Source organism: Talpa occidentalis, unplaced genomic scaffold (genome assembly GCF_014898055.3).
Source record: "Talpa occidentalis isolate TD23 unplaced genomic scaffold, MPIMG_talOcc4v2.1 talOcc4.16, whole genome shotgun sequence".
NCBI lineage: Eukaryota > Metazoa > Chordata > Mammalia > Eulipotyphla > Talpidae > Talpa > Talpa occidentalis.
Window position 1 is genome coordinate 48,417,132 of NW_023601653.1, and position 16,410 is coordinate 48,433,541.

The following is a 16,410-nucleotide window of genomic DNA, read 5'->3' on the forward strand; positions in this document are numbered from 1 at the left end:
GCACAAACAAAATACTCCAGGGGGCCTCAATTCCTTAATCAGCAACCCAAATCATGCTGAAGAAATTGCCCTTAATGTGTGATCCACTCTTATGCAGACCCAAATGTTTCATTTAAATGTAAAATAAAAGATGAGAGTGTCTCCTAGTGAAATGTACCTCTCTCTCAATCATGCTGCTTTCTCCCTACCATTCAAAATTCAAATCCTGCTGAGAAGTTCCTCTGCATCACCTTTCCAGCTAGTAAAATTCCCATCAAACAAAGTCATCTGTTTTTGAAATGTTTCTTTAGTGCATTTCAGATATAAAGTCAGTCAGTCAATGTAGAGAAGACAGAGGCAAATCTGCCACACTCCCTCCCTGTGGGACCTGACAGTGCATATGGGCGAGGAGACCGCTGCATGATGACATTTGTGTGATGACATTTGGGTCAAAGGGAGACCACATTCACCATGGTGGTCACTACCTGTTATGGAATAAGTGTGTCATGGGCTGTTCTCTCTAAGCTTGTGAATTACACTCACTGACTTTAGCACAAATGACTTCATGATGATGGAGGATAAGAACAGAAAAACTGGAAAGGAGATACAAGATCAAGAAAACTAACTCACGCAAGGAGATAGGAGTAGAAGGGATTAGTGTAATCCATGAACACAGTTATAGAAACCAAGACCCTGAGGCATCAACACCCAGATCAGGAGGCACAACACCCAGAAACTATCAGACTGCTATAGGGAGTGTCAGGGGTACAGACCATCCACCCACAAAGATGAGCCCCTCCCTGAAGATGATAAAACCTAATGCTGCCACCACAACGGGGCAGCAGTCTTTCTGCCCACCTGTGACTATGCAGGTGCTTCCTATCACCAACTCTTTTCCCCTGCAGCGCAGCAGCCTCCTGCCCATGACCTGCACCATGCCGGAGTTTCTCTTCACTGACCTCCCTCAGCAGAGGCCACTCTCCTCAAGGCCGCCTGCCTGCAACCATGCAGGCCTCTCTCAGAAAACCTGTCCCTTGGGGCAGCTCTTCCTGCCCGCTTGTGTCTATGCAAGTGTCTTTTACTCTTCCATCCCTTTCCCTAATAAGCCTGCCCTTTAAATATAATTAAAGTCTTGGTCTTGTGGAGAAACTCACCTGGGAAACTGCCACTGAAAGGGGAGCTCTGGTGAAACCTTTCTCAGGGTGAACCCAAGGACCCCGCACTTGTATGGGCAGGAATGGACACGGTGCAGGTTTTCTGATCCAGCAGACCGGGTAAAGGAGGAGTCAGAGTCCTCAGTGGTTTTGCAGGTTTTTATTGGGATTACCAGGTACACAGCAGGCAGGGATGCTGGGGGGGCTGGGAGGCCTGCCAGCCTCCCAGCCCCCAGCAAGTCTTCATTCTATCTGGGCTCTCCGGCATTCTCTTGGCTTCTGCTTCTCTTGTTTCTCTCTCGGCTTCTCTTTCAGCTTCTGCTGGCATCCCTGTGATGCCGCCCTTTAAAGCCCAGTCTTAGCCCAGGTGAATCCCATCTACCTATGCCCACACCCTACTCCAGGTGCCCGCCATCAGGCATGCATTCAGGACCGCAAGGATCCATCATCTATCCTGATGGCGGGAGGGCAGAAAAGCCTGACATTTTTCCTTACCCTACAACACTCCAAACTCATTTCTCAAAATGGATCCTGTCATATACATGCCTGTACCCTACAGAGGGAGGGAGAGATGGTGCCACACATGCAGGGAAAGGAGGTGAGAACTCCCTCAGAGACTGGTGTCTGGTATCATTGCTCAATTTTAAAAAAAAATTATGGGACTTGGGGCCTCCGTGGTGGCACAACCGGTTAAGCACCACACTATGAAGCAATTCGCAGCCTCTGCAGCACGAGTTCAATCTCGGGCCGGCCAGGGAGCAATCTACATGGCGAGCAGACCTCTCCTGTCTCGCCCGCTGCTCCCCTCAGCAGTAGATTTCAGTACATCTGCCTGTTCCCCACTCTGTCTCTGGTGAATCCTCTCACCCCCCACACCTCTGGCCTGTACCCTAGCTCTTGTATGCATAAATAAATAAATGTTTAAAAAAAATTTTACGGGACTACACCTGAGAGGAGAAAGCAAATGTTGTACAAAAATAAACAATGAAGTAAAATATATAATAAATAAATAATCATAATTTAAATAAAATGGGGATAAAAGTGGAAAAAAAAAAACCAGCAGGCAAGTTTGGGAGGATTGAATTGATAAAGGGAGTAGATGGAACTGCCTTGGGAACCAGGACAAAAAGCTGTTGATCCTTTATGCTAATTCAGATCATCAGTCAGGACACACCCAAGACCAGAAGTCAGATTTTCTTAGCCGTTCCTTTCCTATGGACCTTGTAGTGGCAGAGAGGCAAGAGCAGGTTCTTTATGATCCTGTGCAGACGGGTGAAGGAGGAGTCCTGGAGGCCTCGGTGGATTTTCCAGGCTTTTATTGGGATTTTACCAGGTACACAGCAAGCAGGGGTATGGGGAGGTTGATGGGGTGGGGCTGACAGGCCTCCCACCCCCTGCTGAATCTTCACTCTTCCTGGGCTCTCTGATGTTCTCTCGTGGTTTCTGCTTCTCTGCTGGTTCTCGTTCTGGTTTTTCCGTTCCCATGATGCCACCCTTAAAAGCCCAGTCTCAGACCAGGTGTACCTGTTAGGGGGAAAGGATGTCCTGAGCTAATTCCATACAGGCTTTGTGGACTCCACCCCCACTCCAGATCAAAGCCATCAAGACACTGGAAATGACAAATCCCATCATCACCAAAGGGAGGGTTGCTGGGACCTGAGGGTGGGGTTAAGCAGCCAGGTTTGGTATAAAACCAGACATGTGGGCCTTGGGTCCTCTCTTAGCCTCATGGCTCTTGGCTCTTCGCCAGCTCTCAGCATGCCATTGGGATTCCAGGTCAGCAGAATGGGTGGGACACAATCATGAGTTTATGTCCCTTTTTTTCTCCCTGAGTTATTCATTTCCCTTTCTTTTGTAAACAAACTTATTAACCTTTTGTGTGTGCCTGCAGTTGACTATTAATAAGTCCCTTTTAAGCACGCGGGTGAGGACCCACAGTCAGGCAACCCGTTTTATATCGAGGTTGCTCTGTAACATACCCACCTACATATGCCCACACCCTACTCCAGGTGCCTGCCATCAGGCATGCATTCAGGACCTCAGGGATCCATCATCAGTGCTGATGGCGGGAGGGCAGAAAAGCCTGACAATTATTTACACTACAGACTTCTTCACAGAAACAAAATTTAGGATGGAAGATCTCACATGGACAAATACCAGAGATTGGAGTCTAAGAGAATGAATCTTAGACTAAACCAGCTATGGAAGTTTCCAGGAATGTGAGGTGGGTCAGAAAAGATTATCAGGCAGAGGTGGAGGCAGAGAGGATTAGCAATTTTAGAAGACCCACGCAATCTGGCCCCAAGGTGATAATTTCTACAACAGTGCCATCACAGAACATTAGAAAAGAACACCATTTGCCCTGGCAAAATGCAGCTCTTGCCTTTTAAGATGGCCTTCCTATGTCTGCGCAAGCATCTCTTTCCTTGTTCTCATTTCTCAATAAACCATGTGCTGATGAATGGGAAAGTCTGCTGAAATCTTTCTCAGAGGGCCCCAAGAATCCCACGCACTGAACTTCATCACCTGAACCCCAATAATCTGAGGGTGTAGACCATGCCTCTGGTGAAGGGCTCCCTCCAGAAATGCAACAGAGCTAGGTTCTGAATGAAGTTCTGGATCTTTCTCAGCAGACCCTACACTGCTGGAGTCCAGCTCTGATCGGGGCAGGGTCCCCAAAGGACAAGGTGGTGTCAGTGGAGGTGAAGAATGAGGAGACACAGACACTCGATTAAGGTGCAAGTTATCATCCTGCTGAGGGTCTCAGCGGGTCTTTATTTATACATTACAAGCAGGCCATGGGAGTACATCAGCGTGCGCAGTTAAGCAGAAAGATAACAATCATCGTATTATTCTCAAGAACAGCTTGGGGTCTTTTTGACCTCTTACTGAGATTATGACGCTCATTATTTTTTTGAGAAAAGTACAGTTGCTACACAAAGCCTTCCTATTTTAATCATTTATCTTTTACAGCCAAACAGCTGTAAAAGACATTAATGTTAAAGCAGGCATATGAACTCATTTGATTAAAAGTAACACCTCTATATCATAGTGAAAGATTAACTAAATGTTAAAGAGTCTAAGGTTAGAGTAATGTCAATGCCGTTTTTGTAGGTTACATACTCGGCAAGGGAAGTTTATTTGATCTAACAATTAGGGAATGAAGAAATGGGGTCTCCAAATAATCTAGTCATCCTAAGAATAATACATAGTTATATGATCAAAAAGAAACCTCTTGTTCAAAAGTCACCCTTTAACAATCCTTCTTTTTATCAAAGAACTCTGCAAACGAAAGGGTCGGGTGAAAACCGAGACCAGGAGTGGAAAAGTTCATTATATTCATAAATTTTCTGTATAAAAGAGAGTGGCATATGGTCATTTGTTAGGGGCCAGAGAGAGTCAGTTAGGCTTTGTTTTTTCATAGTTTCCGGAGTGTAATTTAGTGCTTATGCCCAGAAGATTAGGAAATATTAGGATTTGAGTTATTAGCCCCAAGCAGAGAGAAATTCTGGAGTTCTGGGACATGTTATTCAAACGTGTTTTTCATACTGCCTTGTTTTGCAGTACTAACATACCTGGAACAATCAGTTGTAAAAACTACTTCTGATCACGTCACCTGTATTTAGGTTCAAGCATAAAAAATTGCCACAATTACAAGAATTGCCATAAACAAAAGGAAAAGGATCCAGCAGGAGCCAGCTATGGAGCCTCCTGACTTTTCAGGAATTTCCCCCATGCCTGGACCTTGTCAAACAGCATGAGCAGCAAGGCCCGCGCCACTACACCATTCTGCGCTTTAGAGAGTAATGAGAGACAGTTTGTATGTCTGGGAAAACAAGACCGAGCACTGATTATCAAAGATGCTCCTATTTGCTGTTTTAATGGATGATAAAATTAAATTCAAGGGTAAAGAGTAAATTGTTTTCTTTATTAAATTCTCAGTTTCATTCTTCTAGTGACATAATGTGGTTATGGTGGGAGCGGGTGGGGCCTAGAAGCTATTGTGAATGTTTCAAACAAGACACCCAGGAGCCCATATGCAATTTGTGGGAAGCAATTTGTCTGCTATCAGTTTTCTCATCTGTAAAACACAGGCCCTACCCTGTGCCCACATTAGGGATGCACGCAGCAATATCAACCTTCCCGTATAGTAACTTCTATCTGGGTCAATCTTTGTTCCATTTTTGTTTGTTTTTCAATCTGAGATTAAATTGCTAATCCTCTTTTATTTGGGTTCACATTTGCCTCAAACGTCTTTTTCCATCCCCTTATTTTCAGATAAAGTGGATAGTCATTCCCTCCGATATCCTCAGCAAGGTTGAGCCCACTACACTGTCAATTGCATAACTAACCTGACCTCCCACCCGACCTTGCTTCTCTCCACTCGTCAGCAGAATGCATTCTCATCTATAACTGCCTTCCTGGTAGCTAAGACTACCAGGAACATCCCTAGACACCTTGAGTTCATTACTCCCAGCAAAGAGAACACACCCCCTGTGGAGCCAGGGGGAGTCTTAGTATGAGGTTATTAGAACAGACACAGAATCTAGGTTTGTACTTGCTGATTTTAGGGAGGGTTCAGGAACAGAACTTTACCCTGCATTGGGTGCTGTCGGGAAGCCAGGTAGTTTCCTGATCAACAGCTTAATAAATGTTATATAAAGAAAGGGCAGACTAGAGAGCGACAGGTTTCATTGGTAAAGCACCATCCCATGTCAGCTGAGAGCAAGGATGTCAGTATCTTATCAGTATCCAGGGTTTAGACAAAGTTCACATTCTGTCTACATTCAGATGGGATTATAAAGTGGTCTTGCTTTTATTTTAAATTTATCACTTTCACAGAGTGGCTTTGTCTGATATTCACATCTGATGAGATTGTTTTCCTTTAATAGGAGAACATCAAAGGTGCTGGTGCCAGGCCAGCTGAGCCTCCCTGAGCCTGCCTGACCTGATAGCGCAGGAGCCCAGAGGTTGGAGGGAAGAGCTGCTTTTCTCCCTCCCAGTCTAGGGCAGGGTCTCCTTGCTCTCCTCTGACAACACTTAATTCAGGTTCAAACTTAAAGCCTGGACTATGGGGAAGCTAGTGAGGCCAGAAGCTACAACATTTAAGGTGGCTCTCACGCTTGGTCCCCACCCCAGTGATGCTGTAGAACCTCATGGGGGCTGCTTCCTGAAGTTTCTGCACTCCCCTGACAGCCTGTCTTCTGTCCTGCCTCTGCAAGACCATCTGTCCATCCTTTTCCTTTCACTGTGTGTCCTATTCAATCCATACTTAGACATATGGGGAGCAGTGGCGGGTTCTGGAAATGCGAACTCCAAAGATGCCACTCTGGCACAATGGATATTTTTCAGTGCAAGTAGTTTGAAAAATGCAGCAGAAGCAGCAAGGTCACTCTGACCTCCTCCCCACTACCCTCCCACCTTGAAGCGGGTCAAAAACCACTCATGTAACAGATGCGCCCCTTTCTCCCTGAGGGAAGGAATCATCTTATCACTGAAGATAGGGGACTGTAAAGGGCAGGAACTGGCCACAGTGCAGGTTTTCTGATCCCATGCAGACCAGGTAAAGGAGGAGTCAGATTCCTCAGTAGTTTTGCAGGTTTTTTATTTGGGGTTCACCAGGCATATGGCAGGCAGGAGTGCTGGCTGGGGGGCTAGGAGGCTGGCAGGCCTCCCAGCCCCCAGCAAGTCTTTACTCTATCTAGGCTCTCTAGCGTTCGTTCTGCTGCTTCTCGGCTTCTCTTTCGGCTTCGGCTTCGGCTTCGGCTTCAGCTTCGGCTTCGGCTTCGGCTTCGGCTTCGGCTTCGGCTTCGGCTTCGGCTTCGCTTCGGCTTCGGCTTCGGCTTCAGCTTCTACTGCTGCTGCTGGCGTCCCACCGTGACGCCGCCCTTAAAAAAGCACAGTCTTAGCTCAGCTGAATCCCATCTACCTATGCCCACACCCTACTCCAGGTGACCGCCATCAGGCATGCATTCAGGACAAGGATCCATCATCTATCCTGATGGCGGAAGGGCAGAAAAGCCTGACATTTTCTTTACCCTACAGGGACACTCAGAAGAATCCTAAGGAGCAGGGTTTGCTGAATTGCCTCCAGTTTCAGGCTCTGGCTCTGCATGGCTTACTCCCTCCCATTCCTCCAGAACCTTCTTTACATCAAACCTCACAGGTCTGTTTTTTCAGGTCCTCACTTCCTTATGAAGATCCCCGCATCACATGAAACTTACACTAAATAAAGGCTTCTGTATTTCAACTCCTAGTCTGTCAGTTTAATTTTCAGGCTCAGCCAGGGACCTAAGAAGGTTAATGACAACTTTTTCCTCCCCTGCACCACACACAACTTTCCCCTCTCTGACTGTAATGTTTTCCTGGACCTCCCTCCCCCTTAACCCCCTTCCTTCCCCTGTCCATCCATGTCCCCGCCCCCTCCATGTCCCCCCCACCTTGCTCCTAATCATTTGCTAATTACTGTGGATCTGTTTGTTTTCTTCAGTCTCAATTTGTTTTTTTCCCCATCATTCACATTTCAGCTTAAATGTACCCCCAGGACTTCCTCGCCACCCTCATGAAAATACCCACACAGCTCCAGTCTTCCTCTTCCTTTGCTTCCTTTTATTCTATTTGTACACTGATCACTAACTGAAGTGATTTCTATTTATTGGTTTACATTTTATTTTCTGTTCCACCAGCCACTCCAATGCTAGTTTTATAAGGGCAACAGAATCCTTACATTCATTTGGTATATAATCCAAGTTTAATCAGTGATTGAATGATTTTAGATGAAGCAAATGAGTGTTAGCAGGTTAAAAGCATGTGTTCATCTACAAATACTACTAATTGATGCCCCTATTGCCCAGCATTTAAAAAAAAAAATCAAATGATCCTAATTAGGGTAATTCAAGTTGCTATAGATAATTAGTAATAAAACTGCACTTCAGAAAAAAGAATGTTGACGTTCAGGATTTCCTTTTCTAATTTTTTCAAATTCATGAAGTGTTAAATTAGGAGCTGAAGGGGCAGGAAGGACACAGTGCAGGTTTTCTGATCCAGCAGACCGGGTAAAGGAGGAGTCAGAGTCCTCAGTGGTTTTGCAGGTATTTTTATTGGGATTTACCCTATACACAGCAGGTAAGGGTGCTGGGGGGCCAGGAGGCTGGCAGGCCTCCCAGCCCCCAGTAAGTCTTCATTCTATCTGGGCTCTCCGGCCTTGTCTCAGCTTCTGCTTCTCTTGCTTCTCTCTCGGCTTCTCTTTTGGCTTCTCTTCAGCTTCTGCTGGCATCCCTGTGACGCTGCCCTTAAAAGCACAGTCTTAGCCCAGGTGAATTCCATCTACCTATGCCCACACCCTATTCCAGGAGCCCGCCATCAGGCATGCATTCAGGTCCTCAAGAATCCATCATCTATCCTGATGGCGGGAGGGCAGAAAAGCCTGACATTTTCTTTACCCTACAGGAGCCTATGCAGGGTTGAATTCCTCACTCAGCTTTCCTCAGAAGAGTTTTAGGTAATGAGGCTGGAATAGAAATAACAATTGGTGGGGGGGAGGGAATGGTGTCAAATGAAATTTTCATTTGTTGTAGGTCTTCCTGTAAGAGGGTGGTCCCCAGGAAAAGGGAAGGTTTGGGGCCAATCCTGTTTGGCTGGGCATTTACCCACAGGGGTTGGGTAACTTTGGGTGTTTATTTGAAAACTATATTCTTTGTCTTTTCTGTATTGCACACTAATTGTATTAAAGTTCCTTTCCATTAAAAGTCTGTATGTTCTGTCTTGATGTGGAGGATGGCAGAGCGTATTTAGAGCAGGCAGGTTTGGGGGCCCTGGGGTGCCCCTCTCCCTGCCCTGTAACATTCCCTTTCTTTTATCATCTTGCATGCTTTTCATAGTTGTGACTCTGACCTCGATACCTGTTCAGTTCAGCTGCTGCTTATCAGGCAACTGTGTACAAAGTTCCTGTTATAGGACAGGGAGAGGGGCAGCCCAAACCCCGCAAACCTGCCTATTCTAAATGGGTTCTGCCATCCGCCGCATCAACACAAAACATGAGACTTTAATGGGAAGGGAACCTCCCCCTTTCCTGGGGACCGCCCTGTTACATTCCCAGCACCAAACCAGGACGGAACCAGGTCACAGGTGGTCTCTGCTCTTGGATGAGGGGTGATGTCATCTATTTGTATCTTTGTATGATGGCCAAATGATTCCTTTGGCCTTTGAGTTATCTGCTTGATTGTTTAGAGTGTGTTGGCATTTACGTGAGGGGAAATCAGTTGCAGCTATTTCTAAGATGGGAAAAATCTCACCTGTCTACTTTTGTTTAAATGCTTCTGTTATAGGACAGGGAGAGGGGCAGCCCAAAACCCCGCAAACCTGCCTGTTCTAAATGGGTTCTACCATCCGCCGCATCAACCCAAAACACATGAGACTTTAATGGGAAGGAACTTTAATAAAACTAGGAAACAATACAGGTAAGGCAAAGAGTCTAGTTTCTAAATCAAGCACCCAAAGTTACCCGTCCCCTCGTGGGTAAAACTCCATCCAAATGGGATTGGCCCAGAGAAAGGCCCCAAAGCCTGCCATAAGTCTAAAGCATCTTCCAGTGGGGACCCACAGAAAAGGGTCAGAAACAACCAGACAAGCCCGGAAGGAAAAGAGCAAAATCAACATCAAGATAAAAGCTGCCATTGTCACCTCCCCACGGGTCTCACCCACATCCGTGTCACCCAGTCCACAATCAAAAGACAAGCGCAGTTTCTTCACGTGTCTCTAGGCTCCATGTGCCTCCTCCAGGGCTCCTTCTGGCTCCATCCTGCTTCCTTCCTCAGTCTCTGCAGCTTCTCCTCTTCCTGCTCAGCTCCACCCTTCCTTGGGTGGGGCAGGAAACCTCCCCCTTTCCTAGAGACCACCCTGTTACACTTCTAGATCACAAATTATTAAATATGGCTTTATATACACAAACACTAAAATGGAACTTTTCATATACAAAGAAACAGATCTGCAAGGCTACCCAGAATGCCCTCTGAGGAGAAAGCAGGATTTGTAAACTGAGTCAAGGCAGGTAGGTTTTATATATTGTACTGTCTAAATTTTTCATAGTGAGGATATATAGAGTTAAAATAATTTTTAAAATAAGTTTAATGGAGAAGAAATGCATAATGAAGTAAGAGAAAGAAATCTCAGTACACATTATCATAAAACTCACAGCCAGAAGAAATTAAAGAAGTGGCCCCGGAGCTCGCTAGTGATTCCTGTGTAAGAAGCTGTCTGTTCCCAGCAGATGTTCTATGGATGACTCATGGTCTGCAGTTCATCCCCCAAACTCTCCTTTTTTTTTTTTTTTTAATTTAAGCCTACAGCATCAGTATTCCCAGGTAGTCTCCCACCCAAGTGCTAACTAGGCCCAACCCTGCCTAGCTTCCAAGATCAGACAGGATCAGGGCATTCAGGGTGGTATGGCCATAGACTCACCCCTCAAACTCTCAATTTCTGTCAGAAACTCTTTTCACCTTTTGCTAATGCTGTTTGTCTACACAGCTACCATCTTGCCTCACTGCCATTTTATGATCTCCCCCTTCAGCTGCTGACCTGCTATAGATGAGAGATCCATTTTCATTCTTGTCAATCACTGTTGACATGTCAATCACCCAGTCTTCAAAGTGCCAGCCACTCCTGAAGGAACAAGGGGTACCAATCACTCTGATGTGATTGGACCTGGCTAAATCCTTAACTCAAAGGCAGTGAACCTGTCCACTGGTTCATGACCAGTGAGACTGTCTGACAAAAGACCTTCCAAAGAAGAGTAAGTTGGCTTCAGCCACTAATTCTCAGGAGCTGGAGTTAAGAAAAACCGAGACAATGGGTCAGTTTCCGGGGTGAATTGTGAGAATATGCAGCAGAAAGAAATCTTGAAGCAGAGCAGGACCTTGAGGAGTTGTGAGGAAGTTAAAGTTGAGAAGAAAGAATCAACACTACCCAAGAAGACAGTGAGTGAGAGACAGGGCAGCCAGCTGACAGAGAAAGGGAGCCGGGGGCCCAGAGCAGCAGGCCTGTGTCAGGGTCTTCCAGAAGACCCAGGATCTCTACCCACTGAGTGCCCAGAATCATCTTGGCCTCTAAATGACTCCCATCCCAATCTCCGTGAGCCTGACACTGGAACTATTTTACCCCTTGTGAGACCTGCTGGGTTTGCTTCTCCTGGGTGCCCAGAGCATTGAACAACATCATAAATAAGCATTGAGGCCAAGGTCACTATTTCTTCATTTCAAAAGAAACAACAGCACATTGTTTTTTTCTTGCGGTGACCTGAGTCATAGTCTCAAAATCAAGAGAGCCTGACTCACAGGTCGCTTACCATGTAGATGCCTCCTCGCCATAAGCGGTAGGATAAGCAGAGCTGGGTAGAGTGGAAAAAGCTTGGGCTTCCCAGCTGACTCGTCTGAGTTGTAACCCAGGACCTAGAGTGACCTGTGAGGCTTTGCAGAAGTTCCTTGACTACCTCTGAGACTCCTTTCGACCTGGAAATGCCCACAGCTGAGGTGCAGTGAGACCCAAGAATAGCTTCTGGGGCCTCCCCGGTGGCGCAGCGGGTTGAGCGCAGCACTGTGAAGCTGTCCTCAGCCTCTGCACTGCCAATTCGATTCCCAGCAGGTCTGGGAGATTCCCACATGGCGGGGCAGACCTCTCCTGTAGCACCCACTGCTCCCCTCAGCAGTGCATTTCGGTCCTTCTGCTTCCTCTGCTCCCTGCTCTGTCTCAGGTGAATTCTCTCACCCTCCTGCGACTCTGGGCTGTACCCAAGTGCTTATATAAGTAATAAATAAATCTTAAAAAAAAAAAAAATAGCTTCTGTAAGCAGCTGACATGGTGCCTGACACAGAGTTTGCTCTCAACACAAATTTGTGCTCTTCTCTCTCTCTCTCTCTCTCTCTCTCTCTCTCACACACACACACACACACACACACACACACACACACGCGCTCTCTCTCTCTCTCTCTCAATACTTCCTGTTTCACATGTAAAGGCCATCCCACCTTTTACCCTTCAGCAGCAGCAACTAGGGTTAAAATTGTCTGCTTCCTGCTTGAGTTCTACTGTTTAACTCTGTGCTCATGCACTTAGACTGTGAAAGTCAATTTGATACAGGTATAAGCATGGAATTTTGATCAGATTTTATCCATTTCATTTGATATCACCAGAGTTCTTGACAAGAATAATGGTTAAGAAGCCCCCTATAATCTAATTAATTGTGTAGGGTGGTAGGAGGTTGGGATAGGCTGTTACTTTTTTTATACTTATACCCAGTCAATCTGCCAACAGCAAATGTTCAGCTGTTATTATTTGCAAAGGTGCTGTGAAGCGAGAAGGACCACAGCATTGCTCATAATAAAAATTGGGTACAGAGTGATGAAACTATGGTAAATTTATTTGGAGTTTCACTTATTTGGGATTTGTAAGTGTATGCTGGATATTTGCACAATGTCGTAAATAAGCATTGTAAAGGTCATGTTTAATTCTCTTAATCAGACATTAACTAGGATTTCATCTAAACGTCTCTCCTACATAATGCTACAGTATCTTGCTCCTAGACAGAAGTCATTAAATATTTATGGCTGAGGGATGCAATAGCTGCAGAATCAAAAAACATCTGTAAATCTCGTTGAGCTAAACTGGAGTAGAATTACTGTGTAGAAAAATACATGGTGGTATTATTGCTATTGTGGTACAAAATTACCCTAAAATCATAAATTCAAGAGGCATCTAAACGTATTATTCTTACTAAGAAACTAACCTGCCTACTTTGGCTGCTTGTATATCTTTTTCCTATAAGCATACAGACTATAATTTTTGAACAAGGATCTGTATAAATTTTTCCAGAACTGTTCATGCTAAAATCTTTCTTTTCTTTTTTTTCTAAAGATTTATTTATTTATGTGTATAAGAACTGGGGTATAGGCTAGAGGTGTGGGGAGGGGGTGAGAGGTTTACCAGAGACAGAGTAGGGAGCAGAACAGGTGGCTCTACTGAAATACACTGCTGAGGGGAGCAACGGGCATGACAGGAGAGGTCTGCTGCGCCATGTGGGTCACCTCTCTGGCAGGGGATCAAACTCAAGCTGTAGTGGCTGGCAATAGCTTGATAGCACTGTGTCTTTAACCCCTGTGCTACCAGGGAGGCCCCCTTTATTTTCTAATAATCTCAGAGAAATGGCTTCTGAGACCCTGATAATCTCCTTTCAAAATAAAATGAACAAACAATAAAACCCAGACCAAAGACTGAGCATCCTAATTAGGCAGTGTGAAGTGGGACACTCTGTAAGTACAATAATCCAAAATGTCAATTGTTTTTTAGCCATAAAAGACAAGTGCAACTGTAATTATTCCACTAACTTAAAGATCTGCTTTGGAAATATATAAACACTCGCTTCTCTAAAGATGATGAAATGAGAAAAAAATCTTCTATGAAAAATTGATGAGAAAATTTGATGTATAATGCATTCTCCCTGCCATAGACAAATGCTCCCACAAAATATCCATAATAAGCAAGTCAGTACAAATCCCAACATGAGTAAAGAATAATATGCCTTCTGCAGGAAGATCAATATGATCCTCCGTTATGTAGTGGAAAGTTAGAGAAGGTAGAGATCTAGAATCTAGAACAACATTAAATTCTCTGGAATCACTTGTCATCTGTCATGTAATAGACACATATGCTCCGTGCCTTTCTAAAAGCTAAATGAACCTGTTAAATTAGCAAGAATGTTAATTTAAACATGAAATGACAGGCTGACTTTTCACATTGAAACCTTTCATATGAAAAGTTCAGTAGTGGGGCCTCCCTGGTGGTGGAAGGGGTTAAATCTCAGCACTATGAAGCTGTCTGCAGCCTCTGCAGCATGAGCTCCATGCCTGGCCAGGGAGGTGACCCACATGGCACAGCAGACCTCTCCTGTCTCGCCCGCTGCTCCCCTTAGCAGTGTGTTTCAGTCAGTCTGCCTGTTGTTACCGACTCTGTCTCTGTTGAAACCACACCCCACCCCTCCCCATACCACTGGCCTTCACCCAGCTCTTGTATGCATAAATCAATAAATCTTTAAATATCCCCTAGACATTGGCCCACAACAGCTTCTTTGCCCCTCCCAGGTACTGCACACCTAGGAATCTTTCCTTTCTTCCTGTAAATAAACTGTTCTTTACTTTCTTGAATAGAGTTTGCTTCCCTCTGCTTATTTGCCTAAAAAGTCTGTGGATTCCTTCTTACAGTTTCATGGGACAAGAACCGTGGTAGATGAAGTGCTAAATTCCCGGATTTTCACAGCTAGATCAGGATGAAAAGCAGCAGCTGCAGTAGCAATAAGTTCCCCAACTTCACCACTAATTCAGCTCCTATTGTTCTTTATTTTCTCTGAGAAAGGACCTCTGCCCTTTAGCAGTTTATCCTGTTCCGTCTGGTGTAAGGGACACCCCCATGTCACTCCTAAAGAAATTCCCAGTCTTAGACACTCAGCTTTTCTCAGATCCAGGACAGCATACTGTAGGGTTTTGACAGATATTGATATAAATGAAATCAATTAAACCCCAGTCTTCCAGGTTCTCCTCTTGCTGGGGGGAAAGGATGCCCTGAACAAACTCCACAAATCAGGTTTTATGGACCCCACCCCCCACCCCAAACCAAAGAGATCCAAGACACCATGGACCACAAATCCCATAATATCATTGTCACCAAAGGGAGGGTCGCTGGGATCCGAGAGTGGAGTTAAGCAGCCAGGTTTGGTATATAAACAGACATGTGGGCCTTGGGGTCTTTGGATTTCACCAGCTTTCAGCATGCTATTGGGGTTCCAGCTCAGCGAAACTGGTAGGACACTGTAGGGTAAGGAAAAAATATCAGGCTTTTCTGCCCTCCTGCCATTAGGATAGATGAGGGAACCCAGTGGTCCTGAATGCATGCCTGATGGTGGGCACCTGAAATGGGTACACCTGGGCTGAGACTGGGTTTATAAGGGCAGCGTCACAGGGATGCCAGCTGATGCCAAGAACGAACGGAAGCCAAGAGAAGAAGAGAAACAAAGAGAATGCCAGAGAGCCCAGATAGAGTGAGGATTTGCTGGGGGCTGGGAGGACTGCCAGCACCCCTGCCTGCCATGTGCCTGGTAAATCTAAATAAAAGACCTGCAAAAGCCACTGAGGACTCTGACTCCTCCTTTACCCAGTCTGCTGGATCAGAAAACCTGCGCAGTGGCCTGTCCTGCCCTTTACAGACACATTGACCAATTTATCCCTCTTTCTCCCTGAGTCATTCTTTTCTTCATTTTCCCTTTTTTGTAAATAAACACTTTATTAACCTATTTGTGAGTCTCATTCTAAGTCCCTTTTAAGCATGGTAAGGACCCACAGGTTGCCCTGTAACACTCTCATTAGGAAGGACATTTTCCTTCTGAATCCTCTCTTCCTTTCCTATGTCTCATGAAACAGTGATGCCCTCTTGCCTATCAAAAACCCATACAATGAACCTTAGATTTTTTTGACAAGTCACTCTGAAATTTTCACTACAATTCCTTTGTTTCCTTAGGAGTCTTTTGTTGTATGATCTATTGAGTAACTTCAAGTAACCAAGCAGCGTGTGTGCCATTTATTGTGCTCTCTCTGAGGAGCCCACTCTCCTCCTTGGAACAACTTTTATTTATTTATTTTTTTATTTTTATTTTTATATATATTTTTAAAGATTTATTTATTTATTTGTACAAGAACCGGGGTACCGTCAGAAGTGCGGGAGGGTGAGAGAATTCACCAGAGCCAGAGCGGGGAACAGAACAGGCAGACTGATGAAATACACTGCTGAGGTGAGCAGTGGGCACGGCAGGAGAGGTCTGAGCGCCACGTGGGACCCTCACTGGAGGCTGGGGATCGAACCAGTGCTGCAGAGGCTGCAGGCAGCTTCGCAACCCAGCGCTCAACCGCTGCGCCACCAAGGGAGGCCCGGAGCAACTTTTAAGCTAAACAGAGTTTTTGTACAGAAAGAATCACTGCATGAATAGATACATGGCCTGGCAGGAGGAAGAACTCTGTGAAAAGGCAGCCTTTATTTTTATTTAATGAAATTAGTCTGATTAATGATAAGGCTGTTGAGGCAGAAATTCCTTCAGGAAACCAAGCAGCACTTGGAGAGGAGGAGGGAAGTTCTTTATTAGCGCTGGCGGGCTCAGAGGAGATCCTTCTCCAAAGTCTGAGCCCTGAGCAGCCAAGTAACAGAGTATTTATTGACTTAAGGCAAGGGGTACAGTCAGCTG

At 45.3% G+C, this 16,410-nt stretch overlaps 1 protein-coding gene and 1 pseudogene across 3 annotated transcripts in view; both read right to left on the minus strand.

The window, feature by feature from the left end:
- Positions 1 to 16,410, minus strand: part of PCED1B (PC-esterase domain containing 1B) — a 73,555-nt gene that overhangs the window by 12,894 nt on the left and 44,251 nt on the right. The window contains exon 2 of one of the 3 annotated variants that reach the window (XR_008552236.1): positions 2,175 to 2,657. The exons of 1 other annotated variant lie outside the window; for it this stretch is intronic. The gene's annotated coding sequence lies outside the window, so the exon portion shown is untranslated. Of the gene's footprint in view, positions 1 to 2,174; positions 2,658 to 3,685; positions 7,022 to 16,410 lie in introns of those variants that run through there. One more of the 3 variants, XR_008552233.1, reaches the window with a different exon arrangement.
- Positions 10,472 to 10,588, minus strand: LOC119248503 (5S ribosomal RNA; annotated as a pseudogene).